Source organism: Hevea brasiliensis, chromosome 16, assembly GCF_030052815.1.
Source record: "Hevea brasiliensis isolate MT/VB/25A 57/8 chromosome 16, ASM3005281v1, whole genome shotgun sequence".
Lineage (NCBI taxonomy): Eukaryota > Viridiplantae > Streptophyta > Magnoliopsida > Malpighiales > Euphorbiaceae > Hevea > Hevea brasiliensis.
In genome coordinates this window covers 44,356,968-44,374,617 of record NC_079508.1, presented here as the reverse complement: position 1 = coordinate 44,374,617, position 17,650 = coordinate 44,356,968, and the positions used below count along the sequence as shown (strand labels likewise).

At 36.8% G+C, this 17,650-nt stretch overlaps 1 pseudogene; it reads right to left on the bottom strand.

The window, feature by feature from the left end:
• Positions 1-1,411: 1,411 nt before the first annotated feature.
• LOC110647725 (probable terpene synthase 8) overlaps positions 1,412-17,650 on the bottom strand; it is a 39,285-nt pseudogene continuing 23,046 nt past the window's right edge.

The following is a 17,650-nucleotide window of genomic DNA, read 5'->3' as shown; positions in this document are numbered from 1 at the left end:
TTGATGAAAATTGATGTAGGGGATGCTCAAAGTTTGATGAACTATTTCAAGCGAAAAAAAACGGCTGAAGATCCCATGTTTTTTTATGCAATGCAAGTTGATCAAAAAAATTGCATGACTAATTTTTTTTTGGAGAGATGGGCTAGCAAGAATTGATTATGATTGTTTTGGAGATGTTGTGAGTTTTGACACTACATATATGACTAATAAATATAATCTCATTTGTGCTCCTTTTGTAGGCGTTAACCATCATTAGCAAAATGTGTTGTTTAGTTGTGCTTTTTTACTAGATGAGAAGATTGATTCCTTCAAGTGGTTATTTCAATCATTTTTAGAGTCAATGGGAAATCGACCTCTGATCACTATCTTTACAAATCAAGATTTTGCAATGTTAAATGCGATTAAGGTATTGTTTCCAACTACACATCATCGTTTATGTTTATGGCACATTAGCAAAAATGCTCCATCCCATTTTGGAAGTCTCAATTCCAATCCTGAATTTTAGAAATTATGGAAGAAATGTTGTACTGGTTGTGAATCTGTAATAGAATTTCAAGAAGCTTGAGATGAAATGATCAGAAGATATAATATTTCAGACAATAATTGGTTCAATCTTATGTATACAGTTCATGAAAAGTGGAATACCATGTTCACTAAAGGTAGTTTCACTACTGGGATAAAATAATCTCAAAGAAGTGGAAGTACTAACAATCTTTTGACTGGTATAGCAAATATAGCAACAAGCCTTACTCATTTTCACTTGCATACGAGAACATAGTTGTAGGTTTGTGTTCAAAGGAGTTAGATGAAGATTTTCGTTGCAAGCATGGTAAACCTGTTACTGCAGTGAAGTATAGTCGTATTTTAGAGCATGCAGTCAAAATTTATACATGCAAAATGTACATGTTATTTGAAAAAGAGTTTCTTTATAGCCTTGCAACCTTGCGGAGAGAAGTAACTAATGATGGATTATTTTGCACTTATGAAGTGAAAGAAGAGGCTAATGAACGAGTGCACATGGTTCATTTTAATATACTTAATCATCAAATTTCATGTACTTGTAAAAAGTTTGAGTCAAAAGGTATTTTATGCTCTCATGCTTTACGAGTTTTTAGTGTGAGAAATGTGACTAGCATTCCAAATCAGTATATTTTAAAGAGGTGGACAAAAGAAGCTAGGAGAGGAATGATATTGTATGAGAAAAATATTCATTTTCTAGGGAATAAAGAAGAGGTGGAGCTAGTATGGCGCCATTCAATGATGCGTATAGCTAGCAATTTGATATATAAGTGTCAAGGAAATGATAGTACTAAACAAATGTGCCAAGAAGGTTTAATGAACCTTGAAGTCAAACTTGATCGTCAATTAGCAAGGTTAAAATTGGGTGAAGCTCATGTTGATGACAATGATGACCATGGTAATGTATACGACTTAAATTATTTTATTTTTATGATAAATTTCTGACTCACTTTTTATAATTGATATGTTGTTATATGTTTGATCTGGTGCACCAAGTCATACCTATGACTTGGTACACCGAGACTATTGAATAATTTCCCTGTTTGAGACACTTCTTGGCTTAAGAAGTAGTTCCTTATTTGTGTCCTTCCATGCATTTACAAATATTTTATCAATATCTCTAACAGCCTCCACTTTTGACATACCAAATTCTTTCATGTAGCACTCCACACTTGCAGGAGAGTATCCCCGCTTTTGCTCCTCCTTTATTGTGCATGATATATTATTTCAGTTTAAAAAACAAAGAAATCAGATCAGGAGAATATATTTTTTAGTGCTTATATGCATGCTAGAATTTTCATATATATATATATATATATATATATATATATATATATATATATATATATATATATATATACGTGTGTGTGAAATTAATGATAACTCGCGGCCTGCTATGTCATTCTTCAAAGTTCCAAGTAACTTGGCAGAGTTAACAATTTTTGGGTTACCTCGTATCCATACCATTTCCTTGATCCCTACATCCTTCATTCCAAGGAGGAATGCTGAAGCAAGGACATCACAAGTGCTTACGATTAATCCATTCTGTACATAATCATCGAATGCTGGCACATACGCATTTTTTGCCCATTGTGCCTCAATTATGTAGCCTCTTGTCAATTCTTTAAACTAATAACAGAGGGGAAAAAAGAAAGAAATCAGTTACATATGTTAAATGGGAAAAAAAAAAATAATAATAAAGCCATTCAACTTGAGAAAATTTTCTTTAAACTATGCGGGCAATTACGCAAACTCTTTTCCATGAAATATTAAACTAATTGCTCAAAATCAAGGGTCATCCAATGTCTATAAGCGTACTATCCATCAAAAACTATCAAACTAATTAATTAAATGGAAAGTATTATCCAGCAAATCCTACCATCTCCTTGGCATAAGAGGTTTTGGAAGAGCTTCCTTCATTGCCATCATTCTCCGTCACTTCAAAAAGTTTCAAAAAATTCTTGTAAAGATTTTTCATATACCCGGGTAGTTAATCGTCAATACCATCAACATTGCACCTGAAAATTTGCAGGAAAAAAAATGGTTGGGCTATATTCACTTTTGTATATGTGGTAATTGAAATTTTGTTATGTATTCCATGTCAAGTTCCTATAACCTTTCAAATGCAGCTGTAAAACGATAGAGCTCATCCAGTGTTCCATATGCGTCGTATGTGTCATCTAGCACTGTCTCCACTTGCAGATACTTAGCAATCATCAACCGAGAAGCACCAAACTTAGGCTCGCAAATGCTTCCAAGTGCCCATACATAGGCCTCCACAATTCTATCTCTTGTATAAGGATACTTGTGCGTAACATTAAAGTCTCTTGACCACCTGACAATATAACATAATTCAATTTATGTTAAATTTATTAATCTATACACTGTGTGTGCATGTGAAACAAAATTTACCTTGAGAGAATGGCTAGCTCTTGTCTATATAATAATTGAATTCGATTGTAGTCCAACTTTGCAAACTTCAGCAGGGTTTCATTGCGAGACTCCTCTTTTTCGTAAAAGGATATATATTGGTGAATCTTTAGTCTTTCCATGCTTTGATGGATTGGCCACACCAGAGAATTCTTTATATGTTCAGCAAGATGGGGGCTTGCCTGCTCAGCTAGAGTTTCCAGGTATTGCTTTGTAAAAGCAAGGGCTTCATCTAAAATATCTTCTCCATGCACACATAGAAAGCTAGCTTCGTATAAGCCAAGGAGGCTTTTCACATCATTGGTGATGGCTTTCTTGAACCCTCCATCAATGTCTTTGAATTTGTTAAAAACATCTGATTCAGGATGATCACCCACATCACATATTAATCTTCTTAATATTGACAATATTTATATACAGACACTCACCACAAGTCACTTTATGATCCTAAGATCCGAAATAGAAGTCCCGCAACGTGAAGGTCATAGTCATTTTCATGGAGGAAAGTGGGAAGAGCAATGAAAATATGGTTTCATTGTTCTTCAATTTCATTCTCATAATAATATGACACTCCAAGGCAGCATAATATATCAATAAATTCAATATTTTCGATTAATCCTCCTGTAGATTGCATTAATATATCTTTCACCTTTTCTTTAAATATTTCCACCTCTTTAGTAAGCGATTCAAACTCCTGCACGGACATTAGTTGAATGACAATTTAACATCATGATTAAGAAGAAAAATATTATCTATTAATTATAAATATGATAGAGATATGCCGAATCTTGGAAGGATAAGGAAGCAAAAGAGCAGCACCAAACGCTGGAGGGAAAGTTTGCCGATGGACGAAAATGGTCTTGCTCAATTTTTGCTTGAGTGGCCATTTTCCTGCAAAGCACCTGCTTGCTAATTAAAACAATTGATCACTTGCTTGTGCCTGCCCTAAACGGAGAAAAGCGACGCTATTTATAGAGAGAATGCCAACAATTTTTAGTCATTTGTCCGCCCATAGCTGTCATTGTCAGTTTTTAGTTTTTTTTTTTCTTTTAATTTTTTAAACATTTTATATATATATATATATATATATATATATATATATATATATATATAAATGATTATATATGTAAATATGAAAATACAATCACAAGGAGAAAATGTATTGAAATTGTGGGAATTAAATAATTACGTTAAAAGCTTAAAGTGGAAATTACAAAAAATATCATGTGGTTTCACTTGTTTTCAGTTCAAGATCCATAGTTCATTTTGTGACAAAATGGTACCTTGAGGTTTTACACCATTAGCAAACTAAGTGAATTATTTAACTCTTGAAAATAGTCAGAATCTAAGATCCATTCCTTTCAAAATACTATGGAAAAACTTATGCATTTTCTCTTTGGAAAGGTCTATTTGTTAGTTCTAGTATTTTATGATGGCCAAGTCTCTAGGCTAAAAGAATTTGACACGATGTCTAGAAGTGCTAGGGAGTTTGGGGGGGAATTTCAGTGATGTTGACTACTGCAAGTGCATGAATCATTCAAATAGTGTAAAAAAGATATCGTTCCCACGAAGAGTTGTGTTTTCAGTTGAATTTTTGATGTAAAATGAACAATGTTAAAATTGTATTTTAATAAAAAAAAATAAGAAATTTGGGAATTTGAAGTTTAGGGTATAAAAATGTAAAACTCAATTCAAACAATGACTAATTTAATAATTGGCTAAATAAAGAAATTGAGAATATTAATGATAAAAATTAATAAAATGAGATTAAACTAAACACTAAAAAGTAAAATTCAATGCAAGAATTGTAAAAAGACGATTTCGGAGTTAAGAGTTCATATTCAAGTCAATTTGGGATTTTCTTAGCTAGCCTAATCTATGAAATTTTTGGATTTAAATGGGACCAATTCTAAAATCCTTTAAAATCTCTTTCGAGTGAATCAAAGAGTGCCTTGGTTAATTAAATCATACTTTTATGGAGTTTAAAATTAACCAAGACCCATAAGGTTCTTTAATCAATCTATTAGGCCCTCTTAATCCTTAGTCTATTTCTAGATCTAAGCTAATTAATTCTAATTTCTTGATTATGTATCACTTAGTCTTCTCCTTTCAGTCCTTCGACCAAAAATTAAGAACATAACTTAATAGAGCCCTACTAAGCATGTAAATAAGCACATAAGAAATGGATTAAACCCAATAAATTTTATTAAATTGGGACTGACCCAGTTCAGTCATAAAAAATAACTCAAATATTGCATCCCTAACTCCAAAATCAAAGAAAACTAATCACAATTTATGTTTAGTACAAGAGATTTTGTGTAGAAGAAGGAATAAAACTTAAAAAATAAACTAAAACTGAAAAACTTGATGTTTGGCATGAAAAAACTGTGAAGAAGAGCCAAAATCTCAACTGGTGCGAGAAAAATGGGGTTCTTCCTCTTTTTGTCTCATTCTTTCTCAAAAAATTTCTTCCTATTCTTCTTCTTCTTCTTCTTTTTGCAAAAAATGATGTAAGGATACTTAAATTCCCCTTAACAAAAACCCTAGATAGGCTAAAAATTGGCTGGAATAAAGTCATTACATATGTAAGAATATTTGCTTCTTCAGCCAATTAATGAGGAAGTGCACAGATTGTGCATTATCTGTGTAACATCTTGTGCGCATTTCGGCAAGCTCCAGAGATTTTTGGTAACACCCTCACTGTAGCAATTTCGTACATTCCACTGTTCCGGTGATCGGTGTCGGTCCAGACAGCTAGAACGTCTGGAAAAATATATAGACTAAAGTGAGGAGATGATGAGGCAACAGTTCCCTCAACTATTTGCATCAGCTAAGAAACTGTCCACGTAGAATCGCATACCTGTTTGCTCGGCATAAGCGAGATAGACACTACCTGCACCTCAAAGGGGTAAAAAGTCTGGTAAATTTGAGGCAGCTGATCCATTATAGAGACCTACATCTAAGACAGCCAAGAGGCCAGAGGCCAGAGGCCAGAGTATCTACCAGGGCTTATGCCATGAGAGCTCAGGAGGAGCAAGATGTCCCACATGTGATTAGGGGTATGTTTTCCCTCTATAACATCTCTGTACAAGCATTGGTGGATCCAGGATCTACCCATTCATATATCTGCATCAAGCTACACTGTAGACGGGTAAGGGGTGTCACATTTTCCATGATGCTACATGGTTGTGCAAGTTTTAGCATGTTCTTGTAATTTTTTGTGAAGGTGCATAGGCAAGTTGCATAGGCTGTGCAATAGGTTGTGCAAGTTTCGGCAAGTTCAAATTGTCTACAGTGAAGGTGCACAAGCAAGTTGAATAGGCTGTGTGACATCCTGTGTAGGTCTCAGCAAGTTCAGGCTTTCTCCTTTAAAGGTGCACAAGCTATGTAGCACTCTGTGCAAGTTTCGGCAATTCTCAAAATTCTTTCTAATTTTTGTACACAAACTGCACAGGCTATGCAGATTTTGGTAAACTTTAAAACCTTAAATTTTCAAGCTTTATTTTTGGTACTTTTGGACTTAGAATTTACTTCTTACTTGCATAATTACCTTTTAGTTCCTCAAGAACACCATTTTATCTATAAAACAAAAATAAAATTACAAATTAATCTAAAAATTGATAATTATGAAAAATTAACTAAATAAATAATAAAATTAACTAAAAATGACTACCAAACAAATAAAGTGACTATGAAATTAAATCTAAATGACTATATAAAATGCATATATCAAATGCCTCCAAACTCAAATATTTGCTTGTCCTCAAGTAAACCTTAAAATATAATGCAATATTTGGGTGCCTTGTCCATGGAGTTATGAAAATCACCTATTAGAGTAATCAACTCGCCTCTAGCCATACCAATAATCCATAAACCAATCCTTCAAGATGCAAAGTATCTAATGCTTACTAAGGCTTTCACCACTTAGCCTCAAGTCAATTAATCATCCAAAAATCCCAAAACAACTGATCAAAAGAGAAGGTTATTCTCAAAAAGAACTCTAGAACAATCAATAGCTAAAGTGCCTCTAAATAGAGTGATGGAATTTGAAGAATGAATGAATAAATTCCCAATCCCATAAGCAAACTTCCTATCCCTATATCCACTAATGTAGCAAGTACAATCAAGAGATCAAAGGTCTTTTTAGGGATGTAATAGGGCTATAGGGTTCAAAATGAAGCTAACAAGAAAAGTGCTAAAAAGGATTTAGAGCATGAGAATGTTTTCAATATTGAAAACATAAGGTACACATCTTTTTTTTTCCCTTTTTGTTAACCTTTTTTTTTTTAAAGAGGACAAAATACACAATGAGAATTTTCAAGTGTTAGCATATTTTACAAAGTGCACAAAATAAAGGGACTATTTTGATATTTTAAGTTTGTATCTTGTATTTTCTCTTAATGATTGTCTCAAAAAATGCCACCCCTAACTCATTTTCTTTAATTACTTTGGGTGGATTTCCTTCAATTTGAATAATAATAATGAAATGCACATATATACAAGCACTTTTACATAAGATAGGCATCTTTTCTCCCTTTTAATTTTTTTCTCTTATTCTTTTTTTTTTTTTTGGATAGTGTACCAAATATTATGCATAATTATTCTCATGAAAAGGGTGGCAGTGTTTGGTTCATTGTGTAACACCCTAGGCAAATCCCACATCGACAAAACATGGGATAGATGCTAGGTTCATAAGATGGAGGTTCCTAACCCCTATTGACGCGTTTTAAAACCGTGAGGGCTTCTGCCCAGAGCGGACAATATCACTAGTGGGCCGGGCCATTACATTTGTGGTATCAGAGCCGCTCCGCGTGTAACCTTGAACGATGGTGGGGCAAACCTCAGCGAGGACGCTGAGTCCCATAAGTTTAAAATTAACCTTTGCAAACCCCTTTAAGCTTACATTACACCTAAATTTTCTTGAAAACCCTTATTGTTACCTAGCCAATGTGTAACACCCTAGGCAAATCCCACATCGACAAAACACGGGAGAGATGCCGGGTTCATAAGTTGACAGTTCGTAACCCCTATTGACGCGTTTTAAAACCGTGAGGGCTTCTGCCCAAAGCGGACAATATCACTAGTGGGCCAGGCCATTACATTTGTGGTATCAGAGCTGCTCTGCGTGCAACCTTGAACGATGGTGGGGCAAACCTCAGCGAGGACGCTGAGTCCCATAAGGGGGGTGGATTGTAACACCCTAGGCAAATCCCACATCGGTAAAACACGGGAGAGATGCTGGGTTCATAAGATGGAGGTTCCTAACCCCTATTAACGCGTTTTAAAACCGTGAGGGCTTCTGCCCAGAGCGGACAATATCACTAGTGGGCCGGGCCATTACATTTGTGGTATCAGAGCTGCTCCGCGTGCAACCTTGAACGATGGTGGGGCAAACCTCAGCGAGGACGCTGAGTCCCATAAGGGGGGTGGATTGTAACACCCTAGGCAAATCCCACATCGACAAAACACGGGAGAGATGCTGGGTTCATAAGTTGACAGTTCGTAACCCCTATTGACGCGTTTTAAAACCGTGAGGGCTTCAGCCCAGAGCGGACAATATCACTAGTGGGCCGTGTTTTGCCGATGTGGGATTTGCCTAGGGTGTTACACATTGGCTAGGTAACAATAAGGGTTTTCAAGAAAATTTAGGTGTAATGTATGTAACAGCCCGATCCTTCTCCAGTTAGTATTGTCCGCTTTGGCCCATGGACCTCACGGATTTGTCCCTTGGGAGGTTTCATTCCCAAAAGCGCGCTGACCAGGTGAGGAAGGCTCCCACATATATGGCCCAAATCTTTTCTTCCCATTTCCGATGTGGGACACGAAGTTTCCACCCCAGTGCGTAGCTGGTTGAACAAGCACGTCTCAACCCCATCCCTGGGTCGTGACAAGCCCACCAGCTTTCGCCTGGTGTGTCCTCGCACCACACACCGTACTAGAGGGAGTTCAGCTCTGATACCAAATTGTAACAGCCCGATCCTTCTCCAGTTAGTATTGTCCGCTTTGGCCCATGGGCCAAAGCGGACAATACTAACTGGAGAAGGATCTGGCTGTTACAATGTAAGCTTAAAGGGGTTTGCAAAGGTTAATTTTAAATGAAAGGAGGGTCAAAAGTTTAAAATAAGAAGGTTTTAATCAAAGGATACCTAATCATTTCTCTTTCAAGTACAAGCTGGTATTTTGCCTTGAAAGGTTTAGAAAGCTTATTCTAAGATTGGTGAGACATCACTTGACTACCTTTTATCCTATAGCTCTCTCTAAACACTTCAATCTCTAAATAACTAGTTGGGTAGCTCTTTGACTAAGAAGATATAGGCAAAGGTAAACATTTCAAAACTTTTCACCTCTTAAGAACTTTCAATCCTCAAACCCAACTAGAGGTAGGCTAAATCACTCTACTAAGTAGCTCTCATTACTCAAGGGACCTGGCAAAAATTTTATTTCATGAATGCATGATTCCTAAAAATGAGCAATGCATTAACTAAATAAAAGAAATCTATATGCAAATTTCTATATCTTTACTATATGATGTATGGTATGTATGTATATGTAAAATATTTACATTGTGAATATATGATATATGTATGGTATGAAATGAAATGCACTTAAACTAAAATTCCTAAAAAAGACTTTTTAAGCTAAAAGAAGAAAAAATCTTATATACACCCTCAAACTCAAAGCAGACATTATCCCCAATGTCAAAATAAATACCAAGGTGGGATGGAATATAAGAAGTTGGTGCATAAAAGTGCAATAAATTTATGAAATACAAGTAAGTGGTAAAATAAATAATTCTAGAGAATGAGCAGTAAGGCTTACTTGTAATTGCAAGAATTGAAAAATGCATTGTATAAATAGAATAGAAAATTGTAAGGGTTTACCTTGAATGGAGAATGGATAATTTTGAGGTAATCGAAATAAAAAAAGATCCCTCAACAATACTATTAAAGAGAATGAATATTATAGAAAAAGTGGTGCTGTACAGGTTAGGTTGCATAGGCAGTGAGGAGTTGCTGTAAAGAGCAAATTCTGCAGAATTTCTTCAGAAATGTTCACTGTGAACAGTAAATTCTACAAAACTAGCTCTGCAGTAATAAAACTACATAAGCTATGCACCAAGCTGTGCAGTTTTTAGTAGAATGAACAAAAAGGCATAAACAGTGCCACAAACTTAAAAAAAAAAAAAGTGCATTCCAAAAAAGTTGCCGGTGCCTAAAACTCAATTAAAATGAAAAATATCAGTTGCATGAACTTCATTAACACCAAAATTAAGACTAAACATGAACAAATACATTATTTGTGGAAAGTAAAAACACCAAATTCTGTTGTGAACAATAATAATTTTTGAACAAATATGCATATGAACAATATCAATTTCTGCAAAATAACTCTGTGAACAGTAAATATGTATAATTCTACATATTTTCATTTTCTTTTTTATTAAGCAAATATCATTAACACATTAAGAACCATCTAAAAAAAAATTTCAGCATATTCTCATTGAAAATATACACTCCAAAACCTAAAAAAAAAATCTCCATATAAGAATTTGCAATAGGAAATATCCATCTCCAAAAGCTAAATTCAAGCCCAACACATCAAAATCAAAATTCACACACCAACTCAATTCTCAATTGCATAATTAAACAAGCATTCAATTCTTCAATCCGAACACACCCTCTCACATGAAAAATCAATATTAAGGAAATAAATTTGCTATATCACCTCCACCACTTATCATAATAAAAAAACAAGAGATGAACTCCTTTAAATGTTATCCTGATGTAGAATGTAAGTTCTTGACAACAGCTCTCCTTTTTGCTAATTTGACAAAATATGTTGCATAATAAGCACAAATTAAATTTAGAATCAAATCAATTATGCAACCTAATAAGCAAATATTAAAAGAATAGAATACTTCCTCAATTTGCATTTTTGCATTTGCCATCTTATAAGCATTTGTACAAAGTAAAATTAGATAATTGTCAAAAATTGAATCTAAGGGTGATTGAAAACAAAGCAAAACAAAACAAATAAAGTAAAATTAACCAAAACAAAACAAAAGAACTTGGGGTGCCTCCCAAGAGCGCTAAGTTAAGGTCATTAGCTTGACCCTTATCATGTTTCATGGTGGCTAAAATTAGAATTTGTTGCCTCTATTCCCAATTGGTGCTTCAATGAATCTATACTTCATTTTCTTTCCATTGCATTAGAAGATTCCTATCGATTTATCTAAAAGTTCAACCATTTCTTTCTTGACAATCTTTGGTGCATCTTTTTCTTTGAGAGATTGTTGCTTAACTACGCTTTTCTGCACTTGCTTAATTTGAAAAACTAGTGCCATTGGAAAATGTGGATTACTCTTCAATTGTTGCGCAGAGGTTGCAACTTTTAGTTTTTCATCATTAATAGTTCCTTCATGGACAAGACAATTTTCAAGGGGATCCTTCGGAACTCTTTTTAAAGTGATCTTTCACTAACTCGTCAACTATATGAATTCTCAGGTAAGAGTCTATATCTTGATGTTGCTTCTTCTTAGCATTGCCAATGTTGAAAACTAATCATCCTCTCCAACTCTAAGAATGAGCTCTTCACCTTTGATGTAACAACCTGAAATTTTAAATTATAAATAAAATAAAAAGAAAATATTATGTTATTAATATTATGGGATTTATTTGAATTGAATTTGAAATAAAAGAAGATAATTAAAAAAGAAAATAAAAAAATAAAAAATAAAAATGAAAATATAAAAAATATATAGATAAAGATAGTTAGATTATATTATATTGTGGGTTATAGTATTTTAATGTTAAATATTTTGAAAGTTTAATAATAATAATAATAATAATAATAATAATAATAATAATAATAATAATAATAATAATAATAATAATAATAATAATAAAGAAAACAAAAGAGACGACTTTAAAGGCATCTGCATCTACCCCACTCTCTCTCTCTCTCTCTCTCTCTCTCTCTCCTTTTCATTTTCTTTTTTCTTCCTTTTCTTTTTCTAGCCACAACTTCTTCCTCCGATCATCGTTTTTAGCGTTCTTGGTATCAAAATATTCCTCCCTTCATGGGCATCATATAGATACTAAGTTTGTGTGGTATCATTTCCTAGTTTGTGCGAATCAAGCTTCAGAAGTTTTAGCTCATTTTAACTTCTGGGCTAGATCTCTTCCAAACCATAAATTCTATCAAAAATCTGAGACCACTAGCATTCTCCACTTGTCAAGGACTTTGCGACGACACTAATTTGAAATTTTTTCGACACCGTTTTCTAGTGGGTCTCATGGAATTTCGCAGTGTTTTTTCGGGCATTAAATGAGCTTAATAAATTCCATAAAAATTATGTACTAACCCCCATATTATGGGCTTCACGTAGGTACATTAAATTCGTGGAAATGTGACTGTCAATCAGGTTTACATTTTTCAACTGAACAGACAAGCGACCGAAGCTACTTTAGAACCAGGTCAAAATTATAGGCTATGACATCATTTTCAGACGTCTTGGATACGTTTCTAGTATTAGAATTGGTGTAAGTAAGACCGAACCCTAAGTTTCCTTCATTATTTTATTTTGAGTTTAGATTAAAAATCCATAAAATATTCGTGGGTAGTTAGAAAATTATAATTCCTTTTGTATTAGTGTATTAATATTGCTAAGGACCACGGCGCAAAATTTTAGAATTTTTAGAGCTCATTTGGATAGTTTTTCCAAAAAGGGTTAGTTGTAGGGACTAAATGATAATTTTCCAAAATTGTGATGTTGACTGTTTAGGTGGCCCCATGAGGGGCCATGTGATATGATCGAGATATGGTTGTGTGACTTGTGGATATAGAAGTGTATTTTGAGCCATTTTGTAGGTTGGGGAGGTCATAGGTATAGGGTGAACTCTGCCAGATTTTCAGTATGACTTAGGGTGTCTTTGGTTCTTTTAAACTTGCATTGAGTCATTTATATTAAATAATTATAATGTAATTGTCCGGTGAGCTGGGACAACCTTCCTCCTATACCCAGCCATCACAATGACCTCGATTTACGTCTGTGAGTAAAATATTAATTTTAATTATAATTTCAATATTATTATATGTTTAGGCATGCCCATGCATCACTTACAAATATATATCTATATAGTTAAATACTAGGCACATTTTATATTGCATTCTTAATTGATGAAATGCTATGGATGTTGTTTTATGATAATTTAGAGCAGTGTGCGTGTGTGTGTGGTGTGGCGTATTGGATATGGACAGAACGGGTAGATGAGGCTGAAGCTTGACTCGCTGGGACTCGATCCTTTTATGGATAAGTTGGGGTAGGCATGGTGCGAGATGATCTCACTGGCCCCCGCATTTGGTCTATTAAGCGAAAGTTCGGCTTGAGATGTTCTCGCTGGCAGAGGTTGGATTAAGAAAGCTGTATAGGGGATCAGCTCTCATATATGCACTATTTGAATATTATATGGGTGTGTGAGTGCTCCAAATTACCTTTTTGTTGTTTATGATGTGATTTGTATGAAAATTATGAAGGTGTTGCATTCCACTCTTCAGGATGCATTAGCCTTAGATAGCTATAGAAATTGTACTTAAAATTAGTATTTTACTCCCTGAATCGAATGTTCACTCCTGTTCACCTTATTTTTTCAGGATACAGGAGATTTTTTGTTGAGTTCTAACCTGTCTCTCTCCTTCACAGGTGTTAACACCATATTTTGGTCGATTCCCGAAATCAATAAACTTTGAAATCGATCCCCATCACCAAGTCTCCATTCGTTTCCGATCTCTCTTCATAGGGATCTAAACCGACACCAAGTCTCCTTGCCAGACGATCACCTTTCCGATCTCTCTCCAAAGAAACCGAACCAATACCAAGTTTCCGTATCGCTCAAATCCCTACCGATCTCTTGAACCAATTATTAAGTCTCTTGGCCAGTTAATCACATTTTCGATCTCTCGTCAAACGAAATCAAACCAACATTAGGTCTTCATGCCATTCAGTTTTATTTTCGATCTCCCTTTTAAAATTTTAAGGATAATCGTTTAATAAAGTTAAGGTTTTAATCCGGTTTAATGATGCTTCCGATCTTAAGTGTTCAAATCAGGTTTCCAATTTTAATAATCTTAAGTCCCGTTCGGTGTTTGTCCTCAGCCGATCTCATGCTTACAATGTTTTTCCAACCTCTTATACTTGGATTAATAATCACTTTTAAGTTTGATGTTCTAATTGGTTCAGACAGTCAGGCGCTTGTACAATTTAGATTCTTTCCGATCTCATCAAGTCATTAAACAAAAGAAAGAACTTCATTTCATTTCAAAATAAAAAATACAAGTCATTCAGCTGGAGGATCACCCCCAGCCTGTTCTACATTTTGTTCACCCTCTCTATCACCCTCAGCCTCCTCCTCGCTATCCTCTTCGTCTTGGGGAGCCAGGTCCACCATCCAGGAAAAGTCCTCCTTGGGATAACGCTTCTTGAGCTTGGCCAAAAGGTCCTTGTGGGCGTTCACATAAGCACCGACCTCCCTCATCACTGCCTCTTCTTCTTTCGCTCTAAGTTCTGTAGTGAGGCAAAAGACATCAGCAGCTCGGAGTGCCCGAGCTTCTTCAAGAACATGAGCCTGCTCGGCCAATTTATCCTCATAGAATTTCATCCGCCCCTCAATTTCAGCTATATATTCTCGGGCGGATGAAAGTTGAGCTCAAGCGGAAGCCGCTTCCTGACCCACCTTTTGGATCTCCTGCTTTAAATGATGAGCCTTTTCCCGGACAATATGTTGGTTCACCAAACTCTCCACGCTCAGGCTCATAGTCTGGGTCAGGATATCGTCGAGACTGTTCAGGGTCAGCCTATTCCGATCCTCCTGAAGGCAGATGGAGGCCCCCAAAACCTTAGCCAAACCTGGATTATCTCGAACAGTTCTGTTCTTCTCCAGGGAGTGAATTAGGACTTGAGCGCTGTGAGAAAGGGTCCTTATAGGAGGTTGGGAAGGACCCCCTTCCGCACTTGGAGCAACCGTTAGAGGTGGCGGTTCTTCTTGTTGAGGAGGAGACTGGATCACTTCTACTTCAGAGATCGGCGGTCCCAAGGGTCGAGACAGCTTCCCTGCATTTGCTCTGGATCGTGCCTTGGTGTCTGAGAGGCCTCGGCGCACTTCATCTCCCGCACTTTTCTGGAGACCTCTCTCTTCCACTTTCGACTCTCTTTGGAAGCCTCGCCGCTCGCCATGCCTGCACAAAAAAAAAGTCGGTGAGTTCGCTAAGGCCCAAAGATCAAAGATATAGAAAGTATCGAGGCCGAGGTCAAAGAGCTGAAGCTTGCATTCTTCGCCGGTAATCAGCTGCATTGTCCAATGATGCAATTCGACTGTCACCGCATCTAAACAGGAAAACTTCTGAGTGGCCGCCTGATCTTTCAGCTCCATCACCATTATGCCCTCTTCCCTATTCACGGTGATGCGCTTCGGAAGTGAGAGGCCCAAATGCAGCCAGCTACGTGGGAAACCCTCAAAACCATTCGGAATTTTGCTCCTCAGGATAAAGAAGCGATTCTTCCAATTTTTCAGTGAGGAGGGCAGATCGGCAAAGAGCCCACAATGCGGTTTCGCTTGAAAGAACCAGTACTCATCGTCCTTTCGATGAGTTAGCCTATGTAGCTCAGTGAACACCTTCGCTGTAGGACTGAGTCCCTTAGCTCGGTAGAGGCCTCTGAATGCTACCAGGATCCTCCATGAGTTCGGATGTACTTGGGCTATACATACTTGGTGGAATTTTAGAACTTCCTTGAAGAAGTCATCAAGGGGAAATAGCAACCCGGCTTTTAATTGCTCTTCGTATACCATGATCATATCATTTTCTTCGAAGAAGTGATCGGCTCGGAGGTCGCCATGACACCTGATAAGTTCGTATGAATCAGGCCGAAGGTTATATTCTTAGCTAAACGTTTGCAGATCGATTTCTTAAAGGATTGATAGCAGCTCATCCACGGGAAGGTTTTCTCTCCCTGAGGGATGCGTCTGTCTTGAGGGTCCCGCTTGACCACGAGCTGAAACGGAGGTCATGGGAGGATCAGATCACTCACTTGGCCCGACCAGCTCAACTTCATTTGACGACCACGAGACGTGAACGAAAGGGGGGCTCGCCGCCCTCTGACCCTCGGCACAGCTCATTTTCAAAAAAAAGAGAAAATTTAACTAAAAGAAAGATCAAAACCCTTACCGTAGTGTGATTGGTGTCGGAAGAACTTGAAGACACGAGAGAATTTCGGAATCGCTCGCGATATGCTGAAAATGACATAAGAGAGCAACTGGCTGACTCATCCCCTATTTATACCAGTCTGAGCATTTAATGCTCACAGTGCCCCAAGCGGCTCATCGGTTAACGGGATTCGCCAGCTTTTTCTGACACGTCTCACGAATATTTCGGAAACTCCATAATTAAATAAGGAAAGATCGGCTAGTTAAAGACTGACATATTAAAGTAGATGTTTAGAAATTATAGATCGGCTAAGGGCTATTCAGTTAGGAATCGGATCGGATAAACACATCAGAGATCGGAAAATAACCAATGCAATAATAATAAAATGATAATTGTCAAAATAAGAATTCATTTCCAAAAGGTCGGATTACATCATTTGGGTGATCTCAAGAGATTGGATTTCATTAAAGGTCATATCACATCATTTGGGTGATCTCTGGAGATCGAATTACATTAAAGGTCAGATTACATCATTTGGGCGATCTCTAGAGATCAGCGATACATCCTACTTAGTAAAGACCTATGTCAAAGCCTAGTCTCATGGCTGAATCAAAAGATGTGTTTGATTAGGAAACCAGCCATCGACATCGGATAGATGTACAGCTTAGATGGGGTGACTATGACTCTCATGAAGATAAGAGAGGTCGTCGTCAATGTTATCCCTTGAAACCGAGCCGCGGTCGGGACACCCGATGTGGTGAGGAGCCAAGTAAACTTTGAAGGGCAGTCACCAATGATAAGAGGGAAATTAGCAGTTTTCTTGCCCGAAATCGGTTCGCCGATTAGATTGGTCGGCCGACTCGAGATCAACACGATCGACATTCTCGATCTGGATCGGTAAATTAGTCCGATTCTCTCTCTGTCATCAGAGGTGGCCATCGTGATTTTCTGATCACCGGGGTCGTAAATTTCAGTCGATAAACAAAGGGAACAGTCGGAAAAAGATCAAAAACATCTACCATGGCCGGATTGTGGCCAGAGCGGCTAGAACAGGAAAAGTGAGAAAGAAAGAGGAGAAAATGAAATGCGGAAGGATTTCCCATTAAAGGTATATATAGAGAAGGTCTGAGCATTTATTGCTAGCAGAAAACGAAGCGGACGCCTAGGAAACCGAAGGAATAAATGCTTAACTGAACCGGCCTAGATAAAGGAGAAGACTCAGGAATGGGAGAGATTGGGAGAGAGGGCCCGGCATGAGAGATCGGAAAAAGATCGTATTAGGAAGGTCGGAAGGAATGGGAGATTGAAAAGTAAGGAGAGAATAAGACAACTTCCAATAACTGTCATCATAATTAGAGCCGAAGTAGTTAAAGCATTGCAGACAAGATCAAATCTCCACCGCACGCCTCCTTTGTAGAATCGCCCACATTACTGACAGGTGCCAGAACGTGTCATGGCAGTCCTGTACATCTCGATCTCCACCATTGATCTTACTTGTAAG